Below are 14,096 nucleotides of genomic sequence, written 5' to 3' on the forward strand. Positions count from 1 at the left end.
ATGAATATTAGAAAACAAAATTTTGAAACTCATCAGAGTTTTCTGTGTTCAAGTGTCTCAATATCAACCTCATCACTATCTGTTCGAAATTTAATTTTCAAAAAATATTTCCTGTCTCCACAGACATGGATAATGACATTACTGCATTGCTCCTTCCTCTTTCCTCACAAAATTCTTGGGAATATATCTTCTTCAGGTGGAGTGTGTTTTGGGCATTCATCAGGATAATGCCTCAGCATTTCATTTGTTTTCCTCAAGCTCTTCCTTATCTGTAGGTTAATATTTTGCTTTTTGTAAAGGCAGTAGATGGAAAAAATGAATTATTTCAGACATACCACCTCTCTCCTTCCTTTTAACCAAGAAAGGACCAAACTCTGTCCCATCCTTCATTCTTCTTCTTGGTATATTGATGGAAAATCATTATGCCTTCAGTTCCTCTTCTCAAGTCATTTGGGATAATAAGAATACATAATACTTACCAGGTATGTCTGCCTGGTGGTGTTACTCTATAACTGCGTCTATTTTGGGTTGGGGTAGGGAGGGAAGATGAAGGTTTATATAAAAGAAAGTCACAAAGAAGAGGGCCTTCATGAGGAATCCTAGCCCAACAGGTGACCATGGGTCCAAATAGTTCCCTGCTTCATCACGCAAAGCTAGAACACATCCCAAGCTCCGTCAATATATTCACCTGAGATGTTAATTCATAAAGTAAGCCATGAGCTCTACAGTTTGTTAAAAGTAGGGGAAGGATATTCTTCTAGTTCCGTTTTTTAGAGATCATAGACCACGGGGGCATCGGGTCCTCTTACAAGGACCTCAGATCCTGTATGAAGTAGCAGTTGGCCAGATAAGAACTTCTGCTCTCAACTTACCCCCAAACGAAGCAAAGTCTAGAGCAGAACTAAAGTTCCCAATCGAAGTTACATTCAGTCTTACTTTTTTCAAGGACAGAAACTATCCAAGATTTCATAGTCCTCATATAGTTCATTCAAGAGGCAATTTCCCAGACTGAAGGTAGAAATTCTAGGTCTTCTCTGTTAACTGTCCCTGTTTCCGACTCACAGCCTAACCGCCTCTTCCACAGGAAGTGTCTTGTCTACAGCTCCAGCCGAACCAACCGGGCACTTCTGGAGCTGAGGACAAGTTGTACGATGTACAGTTTGTGAACTCTGTGGCTTGATGGTACAAGGAAAGTGAAAAATATGAAAGAAAAGAGAGAGGGAAAATACTCTGTCTTCCTCACCTGGATCAAACTTCTATTCCTTATGGTTTTGCCGCCTGAAATGCCTCTCTGTCTTCTCCACCTGGGAAAATCTTACCACCTCTTCAAGGCTGTCCAACAAACTCCTGTTGACAGAATTAATGATGGTAAGATGTGTAAGCCCCAAGTTTTTAGAAAACATCGAAGGTTTGGGGGAAAAGGCAGGAGGGTGTGGGTGTATAGTTGTTGGCAGGAAAGTAGGACAGGGTGGTACAAAAATACATTTTATTTAGGCTTTTGCTGTGTATGAAGGATTCCAATGTTTCATACAGGCATCTTTGATCAGACACACACAGATAAAAAGGTCTTGTGAAGGTGTAGACAGAGATCGGAGCGATGCAGCCACAAGTCAAGGAACACCAAGGATTGCCAGGAGCCACCAGAAGTCAGGAGAGCGGCACAGAAGAGATTCTCCTTCAGACCCTCCAGGAGGAACCAACCTTGCCTTGATTTCAGACTTCTAGCCTCCAGAACTGTGAGAGAGTAAGTTTCTGTTATTTTAAGCCATGAAGTGTGTGGCTATTTATTATGGAAGCCCTATGAATCTAATACAGATTTTTGCCTAGAGGGTAAAGTGTGTCTGGTATAATGAGTTTCAAGGAAGGTGAATTTATCATGATCTCTAATGGATTTAAGAAAAATTTTTGGCAAAAATTTATAGAACACTAATTGTGTGCAGGTCCCTGTTCTCTTGCGGTTTTTAGGCCCGTGGAAGCCATAAACCAATGCTAATGAATGCCTAGTTACAAAATAGATGAGTTCTCTGAAAGAAAGAGCAGGTTCTATGAGAACATAGAAGGAGAACAACCTCTAGAGAGGAGTCAGCAAGAATTCTTTGAGGACATGACTCAATGAGCAGGACTCAGGGAGGATAGTCCTATGGCCCTTTGCTTCCTGCTAAACATTGCATATGGCGCTGGGGGGTTTTCCAGTCAACGTGAATGCACCTCTCCAAGTTTTAATAATGTTTTGTGAGCTTTCTGATACCTTGAAGATTTACTAAATGGAGTTTGGGATTTACTAATTTGAGCAACAGACAATGAAAGAGGGCGCATACATTCTTTTGGGCAGTAGATTCGTCTTCTCCTGTATCTTCATCTTCCTTCAATGCTAAGTGCTTTCCTGGGATACTAAGAGATGTGTTGGGCACAGGGGGTGGAGAGATGGGGTTCCCCACTCCAGTAAATTTTAGAAGAACTCTATTAAATGAAAAGAAATGAATTTCTTTTCTGAAAGGCTTTTTGTAAGCTTTGATATGCTAATTTGAATTGTGAAGCTCCACGTGGGTGATATAATATGCCACATCCCTGAAATCTTTTTTTTTTTTTTAATTTATTTATTTATTTTTGCTGTGTTGGGTCTTCGTTTCTGTGCGAGGGCTTTCTCTAGTTGCGGCGAGCCGGGGCCACTCTTCATCGCGGTGCACGGGCCTCTCACTATCGCGGCCTCTCTTGTTGCGGAGCACAGGTTCCAGACGCGCAGGCTCAGGAGTTGTGGCTCACGGGCCTAGTTGCTCCGCGGCATGTGGGATCCTCCCAGACCAGGGCTCAAACCCGTGTCCCCTGCATTAGCAGGCAGATTCTCAACCACTGCGCCACCAGGGAAGCGCCCCCTGAAATCTTTGAATCAGAATCCTTTTATCACAGAGCAGCTCACGGAACTAGTGTTTGTGTAACCCATTTTGAAGAACACTGCCTCAGGGCAACTATCACTTGCTCTGATTGATTTCCATTTTCCTTCTCTTCTCTTTCTTCCAGGGTGCCTTCCAACAACTCCCAGAACAGAACTGGGCACCCCACACCTAGAAGACCCTGTCCAGGACCACTAGACCCCCAGGTCTGTCCTCACTGCAACATGAGGGAATGTGGCTATATCCACAAATGAAAGACATCACCTAAGTGGTAAATGTAAAAGGAAAAGTCCAGGAAAGACCTTGGTTGAAAGACTCCCCCGGCCTCTTTCTGACTGCTCGCTCCTCCACACACCCTGAACCATGTAGAGACTCTTGTAAGTAGAACATCCACAAAGGTATTAGTAGAAACATGGGTAACAGATAGGGTCTGATGACCGGACACTCCCTTTGCGCAAGACAAACCAACCTCCAAGCAGAATGGCCTGTGATTGACACTTGTGTTCTATGTGGTCCACAGTCTTCTGGCGTTATTTTGTTGCATTCTGGAATACACAATTAAAAGCACTGAGGCGGAAGAAGCAAAAAGCATTAAATAATTCCATAACTTAGCAATAGATACACACAATGACGTGTCACAGATCCATTTCAGTTCCCCGAACAGTCTCCTGAATGTCCTCATTTCCATATACACTCCATCAGCGACTTGCTCTCTTAGGCTCTCGAACAAGTCATATAACTTCCTGGTGCTGCAGGTTCTCCATTTTCAACTGAGAGAAATAACTTCACTGCTGTTGTATGTTCAAGGCACAGATGGTAAAGTGCTGTGAAATACTCGTGTAAATGGAACGTCCACCAACCGGGCCAAACCGAAGAGAGCATTAGTCAGAAGTCCACCTGAAGAGTGGACATTGTTGCGACTTCTCGCATTAAAGCTCAGACAACGCAGGCCTCCTCAGAGAGAACGCGTTACCTGTTTAAGAGTAATTTGACTTTGCAGGAAAGAAGTGGACTTTAGGTTTGAATCTCGGATGCTCGCACAAAGCCAGGTGACTCTGGGCAACTCACTCTTCTTCAAAATGGGAATAAAGACATGTACCTTGCAGAGTATTTGCAGGGAGTAGAGATAAACATGCAGAACCTTTGGAACATAGTAGACGGCCAATAAATAGAGGCTGTTATACTTCCCCTGTATTTACTGCATCCTATTTGAAAGCGAATCCCACCCTCCACTGCCCCCCCTTCTCCATTAACTCAAGGCTTTATACCTATGGGAAAGCCATCACAGAAGCCAGCCAGGGTCACCAGAAGCTGACTGTTGGCCTTTACCTTCTGTGTGCTTTGTACATTCATTCATTCCGCAAGTATTTCTTGAGCACCTACTACATGCCAAGCACTAGATCTTGTCCCCTGTTGCTTCCCAGCATCACCCATGTCCACTGTTAACCAGACCGGCTTGACCCCTCAGATTCTCCTTTGTTCATCGTTCCCAGGTGCATGCTCAACCCTGAACCTCCCTCAGGCCACCTGGGACAGTCGTGCAGACTGCGCTCTACGCAAGTCTTGCGGCAGCCTAGTTCTTCCTTCCTGCTTATCCTCCCTGCCTACATGCACCTAGGGGATCTTTCTGAGCTTATGATAATAAGCGAAACTAATATAGTAAGATTCTAGAACCAGACTGGAGACCACAGTGAGGGGAGAAAATGTTCCTCCTCAGCTCAGCTCTGCCCCTCGAGCAGGACAACATTCTGCCTGAGGGGCAACATTATTAATCACTATAGTGCCAATATGTTTGTCTTTTCCTTTAATGCTCAAGGGAATCTTGTGGAAAATGTTATCATTTCCATTTTATCAATAAAGAAAGAAAGACAGAGGAATTAAATAATTTGCCCAAGGTCACACAGAGCCAATGAATGGCTGCGTTAGGACCAAAACTCAGTTCTCCTGACTCCCATGCCTGTTTCCCCGTGAGGCAGGTGGTCCAGCAGCACTAATAGAACTTTCTATGATGATGGAAATATTCCATATCTGCAGTGTCTAATATGGGAGCTTCCAGCTAAAGTGGCTATTGAGCACGTGAAATGTGGCTAGTGCAACTGAGGACCTAGATTTGATTTGATTTTAATTAATTTAAATTTAAATAGCTATGTGTGACTAGTGGCTACCATACTGCACAATGCAGGTAGGGCCTTAGTGCTAAACCCGAGCTGCACAGAGAGGAGTTCCGAGTCGCCCTTGTCTTTCCATAGGTACCATGCCCTAGAGCCATCCTTCTCCATTCCAAGCCCCAGACCCAAGTGAACCTACTCATAAAGAATCATGGAGTGTCCCCAGAACCCTTGAAGAGGGCGCTGACCCTAGACATGGTCAGAGCCCACAGACTTCGCAAATGGTCTGATGAGAGCTGGGACAAAAAGGGCCCGCCCACCTACTCATCACTTGCACCTCCCATGAAGCCTCAATTTTCCCCATCAGTTTCAGTACCTCCAGATCATGCCTTTGAAGACGAAAGGAAATTGATTGCTATTAAGCCATTATCACCCTTGGAAATTAATTAGTTGAGCAGTAACCTCCCAGGATTGAGAGATAGGCTTAGAGAGAGGAAGAAAAAGGAACGTGGCATCGCCTAGGACAGAAGCGCAGACGAGAGGCTCCTGGTGGAATCCAGTCTAAACTCTTATTTTATTTTGGCCAATGTAAACTGTAACACAAAAGGTTAAATTAACTGGATTTCCAATATTTAAACATAATAAAATTTCAGATGAAAACTGGTTTTCCCATACTCCTGGAACCTTGGGCCATCTTGCGATGCCCTGTTTCATTAGTATGACTGGCTTCAGTCACCTGAAGCAGTAGCTGCCCTGTTGAGATGGACAAGAAGCTGTCCAGTTCTCTGCAGCCCCTACCACTGGCTCCCCACGACATCTTTCTTTACTCACTAGGTTGACCTGGCTGATATCTGTAGGCATTTGCGGTTTGATCCCAAAGTAGGTGTGCAGGCCTGGGCAAGGTGCCTCTGCAAAGGGCTGAGATAACACAACAGTGCTCGCTTGGTGTCTGGAGGCCCAGGGGGTGCATGTTGGGAGAGGACATAGAAAAGGGCCTCCAGAAGGAGGGAGGGAGGGAGCTGGAGCACACGCAAATGAAACACCACCACCTCTGCACTCCGCCTCCTACCTCACCTGCATTGCTTTGTGCCAGACGTTTCCTGGAACGTCTTGATCTCCAGCCCCCAGAGCTTTTCACTTCTACTTTCTTCCAGTACCTAGAACAATGCCAACCACGCAGAAAGAACTCAAGAAATGTGAGTCATTCAAAATAAAATGCACTCAATTCAGATGCCTCTGTCAGACTCCCCCGTTATTGCTGCAACCTGTCATTCCCCCCACGGAGTGCTTCTGTATACTCTCTCCTTCTTAAACTCACGCTGAATATCTGTAGTTAATCCCCACTGAGGTGGGTTTCTTCATTCCAGACCTCCACCCACATGACTGGCCCAACCAAGTAATGGCACAACAGAAGATGCAATTCCCTCGTGTCTCTTGACATGGTCCTGGAAGCTGGGTCAAAAAAGAGTACCTGAGCTGTGACCCATTATATGACTTGAACACTTTTTCTCTTTCTCCTTTTGTCGTTCAGTCTGTTCGCTCGAGATTTTCTCCAGATAGAGAGGAAGGAATCTGGAAATGTCACTAGCCCATAAGCTCTGTGGAAACAGGAACTATGCGTTTTCATTGTACTCCTAACGCTAGAGGCGTCTACGGCACAGAATAGGGGTTCTCCAGATAAAGTTCTGAGTTAGCACAGTGTGAACAGAAAAATAAGGAAACCCAAGACTAGGGAGGGATCAAGGACACAGGCTCAAAATACTGCTGTACCTTTTTCCACCTATGTTAGCTAATTCACATAATCTATCTGAGCTTCTCTTTCCTGATCTATGAAAAATAACTAGTAATATATAACCTGTTGTTGACTGGTATAATCCTTAGTCAGTCAGAATGTCACTTAGCAGCAAAAAGCATACAAATTTTTAACAATATTGACTCAGTGATTCTGATCCTAGGAGCTCATTTTAAGGAATGAATTCAGCAGAAACAACACTTATGTTTATTAGGAATTATAGTCAGTAATGAAATATTTAATGTTACCTAACTATTCACACTAAGGAAATGATCACCCACGTATAGTATTAAAACATGACAGACGATTTTTCATCAATAAAAATTAATGTTTGTGAAGACTATTTAAACATACAGAATCTATCATCCTTAATGCCATTAGAGTATTCCTTTAAACATAAAATCTCTTCATATTGCTACCCTGCTTAAAATGATTCAACGGTTAAAAACTCAGGGATGGGACTGCTTAGTTAATGTTTATGTATATAAGAAACGGCCAGACCATTTTCCAAAGCGGATGGACCATTTTATTTTCACGTCAGCAGTGTCTGAGAGGTCCAGTTCCTCTACATCTTCGTCAGCACTTGTTATGGTCAGTCTTTTAATTTTAGGCAAGCTAATAGGTATTTACTAGTATCCTTTGTGGTTTTAATTTACATTTCTTTATGATTAATGATGCTAAACATCTTTTCATGTGCTTATCATATATTTGTATGGTTATTTACCCAAGAGAACTAGAAACTCATGTCTACAAAAAGATTTGTACATGAATGATTATAGCAACCTTACAATAGTTCAAACCCGGAAACCCAAATACCTGTCAACAGATGAATGGATAAACAAATTGTGATATACTCATACAATGGAATACTACCTAGCAATAAAAAGGAAGGAACTTTTGATACACCCAAGAACATGGATGAATTTCAAAGACATACTGAGATAAAAGAGAGCATACTGTAGGATTCTATCAATATGAAATTTTAGCATAGGCAGAATTAATCTATTATGACTGAAAACAGATTAAGTGGCTACCTCGAGCTGGGAATGGAGGAGGGCACTGCAGAGGAGCACAGGAAGCTTTTGGGGTAGATGGAAAAATGTACTATTATCTTTATTGGGGCAGTAGTTACACAGGTATATATGTCTGTCAAAACTCACCAAACTACACACTTAAAATGGGTGTATTTTAGAAAGGGAAAAACCTGCAACCAAGGATGCTCTACTCAGCAAGGCTTTCATTCAGATCTGATGGGGCGACCAAAAGTTTTACAGACAAGCAAAAGATAAAAGAGTTCAGCACCACCACTTTACAAGAAATGTTAAAGGGACTTCTCTAAGCGAAAAGAAAAGGCCACAAATAGAAACGTGAAAATTACAAAAGGAAAAAGCTCAATGGTAAAGGCAAATATACAGTTAAGTAGTGAATCAACCATGTTTAAAGCTAGTAGGAAGGTTACAAGACAAAAGTAGTAAAATCATCTACATCCACAGTAAGTAGTTAAGGGATACACAAAACAAAAAGATGGAAAATATGTCAGAAACCGTAAATGTGGAGTGGGAGCAGGGGTATAAAAATGCAGGATTATCAAAAGGTGTTTGAACTTAAGAGATCAGCAACTTAAAATAATCACATATATGGCTATACATAAACCTTACAGTAACCACAAAGCAAAAATCTGTAGTAGATATACACACAGAATAAAGAAAGGAATCCAAACATAACACTAAAGGCAGTCTTCAAATCACAAGGGAAGAGAACAAAAGAAGAAAATCATCCCCCAAACAATTAACAAAATGGCAATAAGTACATACCTATCAATAATTCCTTTAAATGTAAATGGCCTATATGCTCCAATCAAAAGACACAGAGTGGCTGAATGGATACAAAAGCGAGACCCATATACATGCTGCCAACGAGACACTCACTTCAGATCTAAAGACACACAGCCTGAAAGTAAGAGGATGGAAAAAGGTATTCCATGCAAATAGAAATTAAAAGAAAACCAGGTTAGCAATACTTATGTCAGGCAAAATAGACTTTAAAACAAAGACTGTAAAGAGAGACAAAGACATTACATAATGATTAAAGGATCGATCCAGAAAGAAGGTATAACAATTGTAAACATACAAGCACCCAACATAGGAGCACCTAAATACATAAAACAAATATTAACAGACATAAAGGGAGAAACTGACAGTAATACGATAATAGTAGGGGTCTTTAACACCCCACTTACATCAATGGATAGGTCATCCAGACAGAAAAGCAACAAAGAAACACAGGACTTAAATGACACATTAAAACAAAATGGCTTAATATTAATAGAACATTCTATCCTAAAGTAACAGAATACACATTCTTTTCAAATATACATGGAACATTCTCCAGGATAGATCACACACTAGGCCAAATGCCCATCAATAGATGAATGGATAAAGATATATAACGAAATATTATATAAAAAGAATGAAATCTTGCCATTTGTGACATGAATGAACCTAGAAGGTATTATGCTAGGTAAAATAAGTCAGACAGAGAAAGACAAATGCTGTATGGTTTCACTTACCTGTGGAATCTAAAAAACAAATGAACAAGCATAACAAAACAAAAACAGAGTTATAGATACAGAATACAAACAGATGGTTGCCAGAAGGGAGGGGGTTAGGGGGAGGAAAGAAATAGGTGAGGGAGATTAAGAGGTAGAAACTTCCAGGTGCACAATAAATGAGTCACGCATATGAAGTGTACAGTGTGGGGAATATGGTCAATAACCATGTAATATCTTTGTATGGTGACATACTGTAACTAGACTTATTGTGCTGATCATTTTGAAATGTGTGGAAATGCCAAATCACTGTGCTGCGTAAAAGGAAGTAACATAGTGTTATAGGTCAATTATGCTTCAGAAACAAACAAACAAACAAACTCATTGAAAAAGACATCAGGGAGTTCCCTGGTGGCCTAGTGGTTAGGATTCTGGGCTTTCACTGCCATGGCCCAGGGTTCAATCTCTAGTCAGAAAACTGAGATCCCATAAGCCAGGCGGCCAAAAATAAATAAATTAATTAATTTAATTAAATTAAAAATAAAAAAGAGAGCTCAGATTTGTGGTTACCAGAGGTGGGGATGGTGGGAGGGGAGATTGGATGAAGGCAGTCAGAAGGTACAAACTTCCAGTTCTAAGATAAATAAGTACTAGGGATGTAATGTACAACATGATGAATATAATGAACACTGTTGTATGTTATATATGAACATTGTGAAGAGGGTAAACCCTAAGGGTTCTCATAACAGGGAAAACTTTTTTATTTCTGTTTCTTTAATTTGGTAACTATATGAGATGATGGATGTTCACTAAATTTATTGTGATAATCATTTTCTGATGTATGTAAGTCAAATCACTATGCTATACACCTCAAATTTTTACAGTGCTGCATGTCAATTGTATCTCAATAAAATGGAAGAAAAAAATAAAATGGGTGTGTCTTATTGTATTTTAAATGTACCTTAATAAAGTTCATTTAAAAAGAAAAACATATTCAATTGCTCCTCGTTACTTCGGAATAAAGTAAAAAAAAAATTAGTATTATACACAAGGTCTTTGATGATATGACCCCTTTCTATTTCTCCAACTTTATTTCCTACTAGAATCTCACCAATTTTATTCCTGTCATACTGAAATACCTGTTGCTTCCCTGTCACTGTATTTTTTTTCATGCCTCTGTATCTTTTTTTTTTTTTTTTTTGCAGTACGCGGGTCTCTCACTGCCGTGGCCTCTCCCATTGCGGAGCACAGGCTCCGGACGTGCAAGCTCAGCGGCCATGGCTCACGGTCCCAGCCACTCTGCGGCATGTGGGATCTTCCCGGACCGGGGCATGAACCCGTGTCCCCTGCATCGGCAGGCGGACTCTCAACCACTGCGCCACCAGGGAAGCCCATGCCTCTATATCTTTATAAATGTTATTCCCACTTCCTGGAATCCAAACCCCACCCCCTGCCACCTTGTAATTTGACTCACTCCTATTCATCCTTCAAGATCAACTCAAGCCTGCCTGAATTTCTCTCCAAGGCTGAATCCAGTACCTGTCTGATGTGTTCTCATAGCGTCCTACGTGTACCTCTAGACCCATGTTTTCACACTGTGGTATCATGGCTAATATTCTTACTATGCTCTGAGCATCTTAAAGCCTGGGTCTGTCTTATTACATTCTTAATCCCTAACACAGAGCTGGACACATGTTGCTTAGTAAATGTTGAATGAATGAATGAACAACGCCCTGCCTACCCTCAAAAGGACCCAGTGAGGATCAAGTGAGATAAGGGGTGTGGCTTTCTGTACTCCATTATATGGGTGTTTCATTGGCCCCATAATACAATTGTGCCTTCTGAGAACTTCCACCTCCATCCCAGGGTACAGCCAGTAAAGAGAACTTGCCCGTTCCTGTCTTGTGATCAGGGTGAGAAACCCCCCAAGATGGCATGAGTTTCCGAGCTCCTCAAGAAGCAGTCTAAAGAAGTTTGATTCCACTGACTGACTGAGTTGACAGGCGGTAGGTAGCTGCTACCCCCGTCTGTGGGGTAGCATACCCCAAACCACAGCTGTTCATTCCTACAACGTTTTTCTCTGTTCTATATAATAATCGTTAATTGATTTATGTAACTAAATTGGATGTGCACTTCTAAGAACAGCTGTTTTAGCTTAACGTACACTCTTTAATTCCTGAAGGGTCTGACAAGTGGTGTCACCAATACCTGCCCAGGCAGACGCGAGGACCTCATTCTCCGAGACTCCCTTGGCTATCCACCTGATGACATGGAGTTGGAGCAGCTCCTTTCCATGACTGTGATTTATTTTCTTCCCCTTTGCCAGAGCCAGAACTCCGCCAAACCCCTCCCCCTTTCACCACCTTGCTGTTTCCCCAACATCTCGCCAGCACCCAGACCATTCCGTCAACATGACCTCCAGCACACACACCTGGCTGATGAAGAGTGACAGCCAACCTAGATGTCATTTTCTCCAATGAAGTGAATGAAGATATTTTTATACCATCATTCCTTGACCTTTTCCTCCTACTTTTGTTTCAAAAGCCTTCCGGCTAGAATTCATCGGAAAGTCATTCAGCCTCTGGTTCTGGACAATGGTCACTGGTGGTCTTTTTTACTGTCTGACACTGAAGGTCAATCTGGCCAAGTAAATACTGGTGAGTGACTTCACCAAGTCAGTGCTCAAAAGCAAGGGGGTGAACCTCCAGAGGGGAGAGTAGGGAGAAGGTTGATGAGAGGGGAAAATACCATTAAATATAGAGCTGGGTTTTCAAATTATGAGCAAGGATTCCTTTGTTCATTCCTTCATTCACGCATTCATTTGTTCTTTCAATCTGGCTAGATCTCCCAGAAAAAGGCCAAGTGTGGCCTTATCTCTAATGTGGGCCCAGGGCTCTGGTTCTGTCCGGGGCTCCAAAGTCCCCCAACCTCACTTCCAGGCTCACCCTGGAGAGTGATGTTTTGTGGACATTCAAATCCACAGAGCACTTACACATGGTTCTTTTGGGAGAGGGCCGGGAGGTGGAACGGCCATTATCAGCAATCTCTTCTCTGAAAAATCTCAGCCACACGAACAGACAACCTAAGCCTCACATAGTGTCGGGCAGGGAATTCGGGGGCTGGAATGTTTGCTCGTATTTTCCTAAAATATCCAGTGAACCATGAACCTAAACTCCACACCTGAGGCAAACTGGGAATTGCTATTTTAACAAAGCACAGTTTAGAAAACAAGCTGCACACGATCTGCAATTTGGGCCGGCCCCAGAGAGACTTCCGGCAGCATTTCACGGGTGACTAACAAGTTAAAAATCAACACGGGTTTTCCAAGCACAGCCTCTCTGAGGGTAAAAGGTAGACTTTTCCCGTGTCTGCTAGAGCTTGCTTCAATGTGCTTTGCCACATGGGTTCTGGAAGGAAGCTTTTCCTGGACATACAAAGAGCTTTTGAGATGTTTGTGAGTACTGCTGTCTAATCTAGGTAGGCTCTCTCCTCTCGGTCTCTTGGCATATCTCTGGCAGAGGACAGGAGAGAGCACGTGTAACGTGAGACAGGAAATGCGCTAATTTCACAAACAGGTGTAGAGCTCCTCCCTCCCATGGGGCCACGGGGGAATACCACGATGACTAAGCTGCCTTCGAATGAAGGCAGATAGGAAAACAAAACAATGCAGCCAAGTGCTGAATAAGGTTTGTACCAAGGGCCGTGGAACACAGAGAAGGAATAATTAATTTTGTCAGAGGCAGTTAAGGAAGGTTGTGTAGCTGGTACCTTGACAAGTGAGTTGGAATGTCCAGGTGAGCCAGGAGAAGAAAGGCTTTCCAGGGGAGGGAACAGCAGACACAAAGCATGGAGGTAGGGGCGGGGTCAAGATGGCAAGCTAGGAGGACATGGAATTTGCGTCTCCTCACAACTAGGGCACCTACCAGGTACCAGTGGGGGACCATGGACATCTAAGGGGACGGGAGGAACCCCCAGCGACCAGGTAGGACGGTAGGGTGTGGGGGAAGTGAAGGGGGAGGACAAGTGGAGGTGGAACGGGACTGGCGCCCCTGAGGGGTGGCTGGGGGATGGGAGAAGTTCCTACAGCCAGCGGGACCCACCCACGGTTAGGGGTCCAGCGGCGACGGGGGAGACCCTGGGGGAGATGGGGGGAGGGGAGCAAAGGAATGGAAGGGAACAGGGCCAGCGCTTTCCCTGTCCACTTAGGCACCGGAGAGCCTGTTGGGCTCATAGGCCTAATCCTCTGCCCTGGGAGCCTCCCTCCTGCCGTGCAGAGCCCAAGCCCCGCCCCTAATGCCCCCTTAGGGCCCCACCTCTACACTCAGAGACCCCCTCTGAAACCCCCTCCAAGGCGCTGGGCCTAAGCCCCACCCACACACCCTCAGGCAGGGCCTTACCCCCAGACTCCCGAACTCCACACTGGAGAGGCGCTCCTTTCCACGTGCTGCCTCTCCCCTTCCCCGCTCCGGTCCTAAGCAGAGGCCCGCACCACGCTTGAACGTCACCCCACCTAGGCCCCGCCCCACACTCAAACATCACGCCCCCACCAGCCTAGGTCCTGCCCCACCCAAAACCCCACCCCTAAGTTCCACCCCCCTAAACTCCACCCCCATAGCCAAGACTTTTTTTTCCTCTTTTCTTTTTTCCTCTTTTACACTTTTTTTTTTTTTTTTTGCGGTGCGCGGTCCTCTCACTGCCGTGGCCTCTCCCGTTGCGGAGCACAGGCTCCGGACGCACAGGCTCAGCGGCCATGGCTC

The 14,096-nt window shown here is 43.8% G+C and overlaps 1 long non-coding RNA gene across 1 annotated transcript; it reads right to left on the reverse strand.

Annotated features, from left to right (window-relative positions):
- Positions 1–1,500: 1,500 nt before the first annotated feature.
- Positions 1,501–13,801, reverse strand: LOC137210878 (uncharacterized). Its single transcript, XR_010936767.1, has 3 exons — positions 13,737–13,801; positions 3,361–3,436; positions 1,501–1,734 (listed from the first exon to the last, which is right to left on the reverse strand). It is a non-coding gene; the product is annotated as an uncharacterized lncRNA (long non-coding RNA).
- Between the last annotated feature and the right edge of the window lie 295 nt (positions 13,802–14,096).

Source organism: Pseudorca crassidens, chromosome 18, assembly GCF_039906515.1.
Source record: "Pseudorca crassidens isolate mPseCra1 chromosome 18, mPseCra1.hap1, whole genome shotgun sequence".
In the NCBI taxonomy this organism is placed as follows: Eukaryota; Metazoa; Chordata; class Mammalia; order Artiodactyla; family Delphinidae; genus Pseudorca; species Pseudorca crassidens.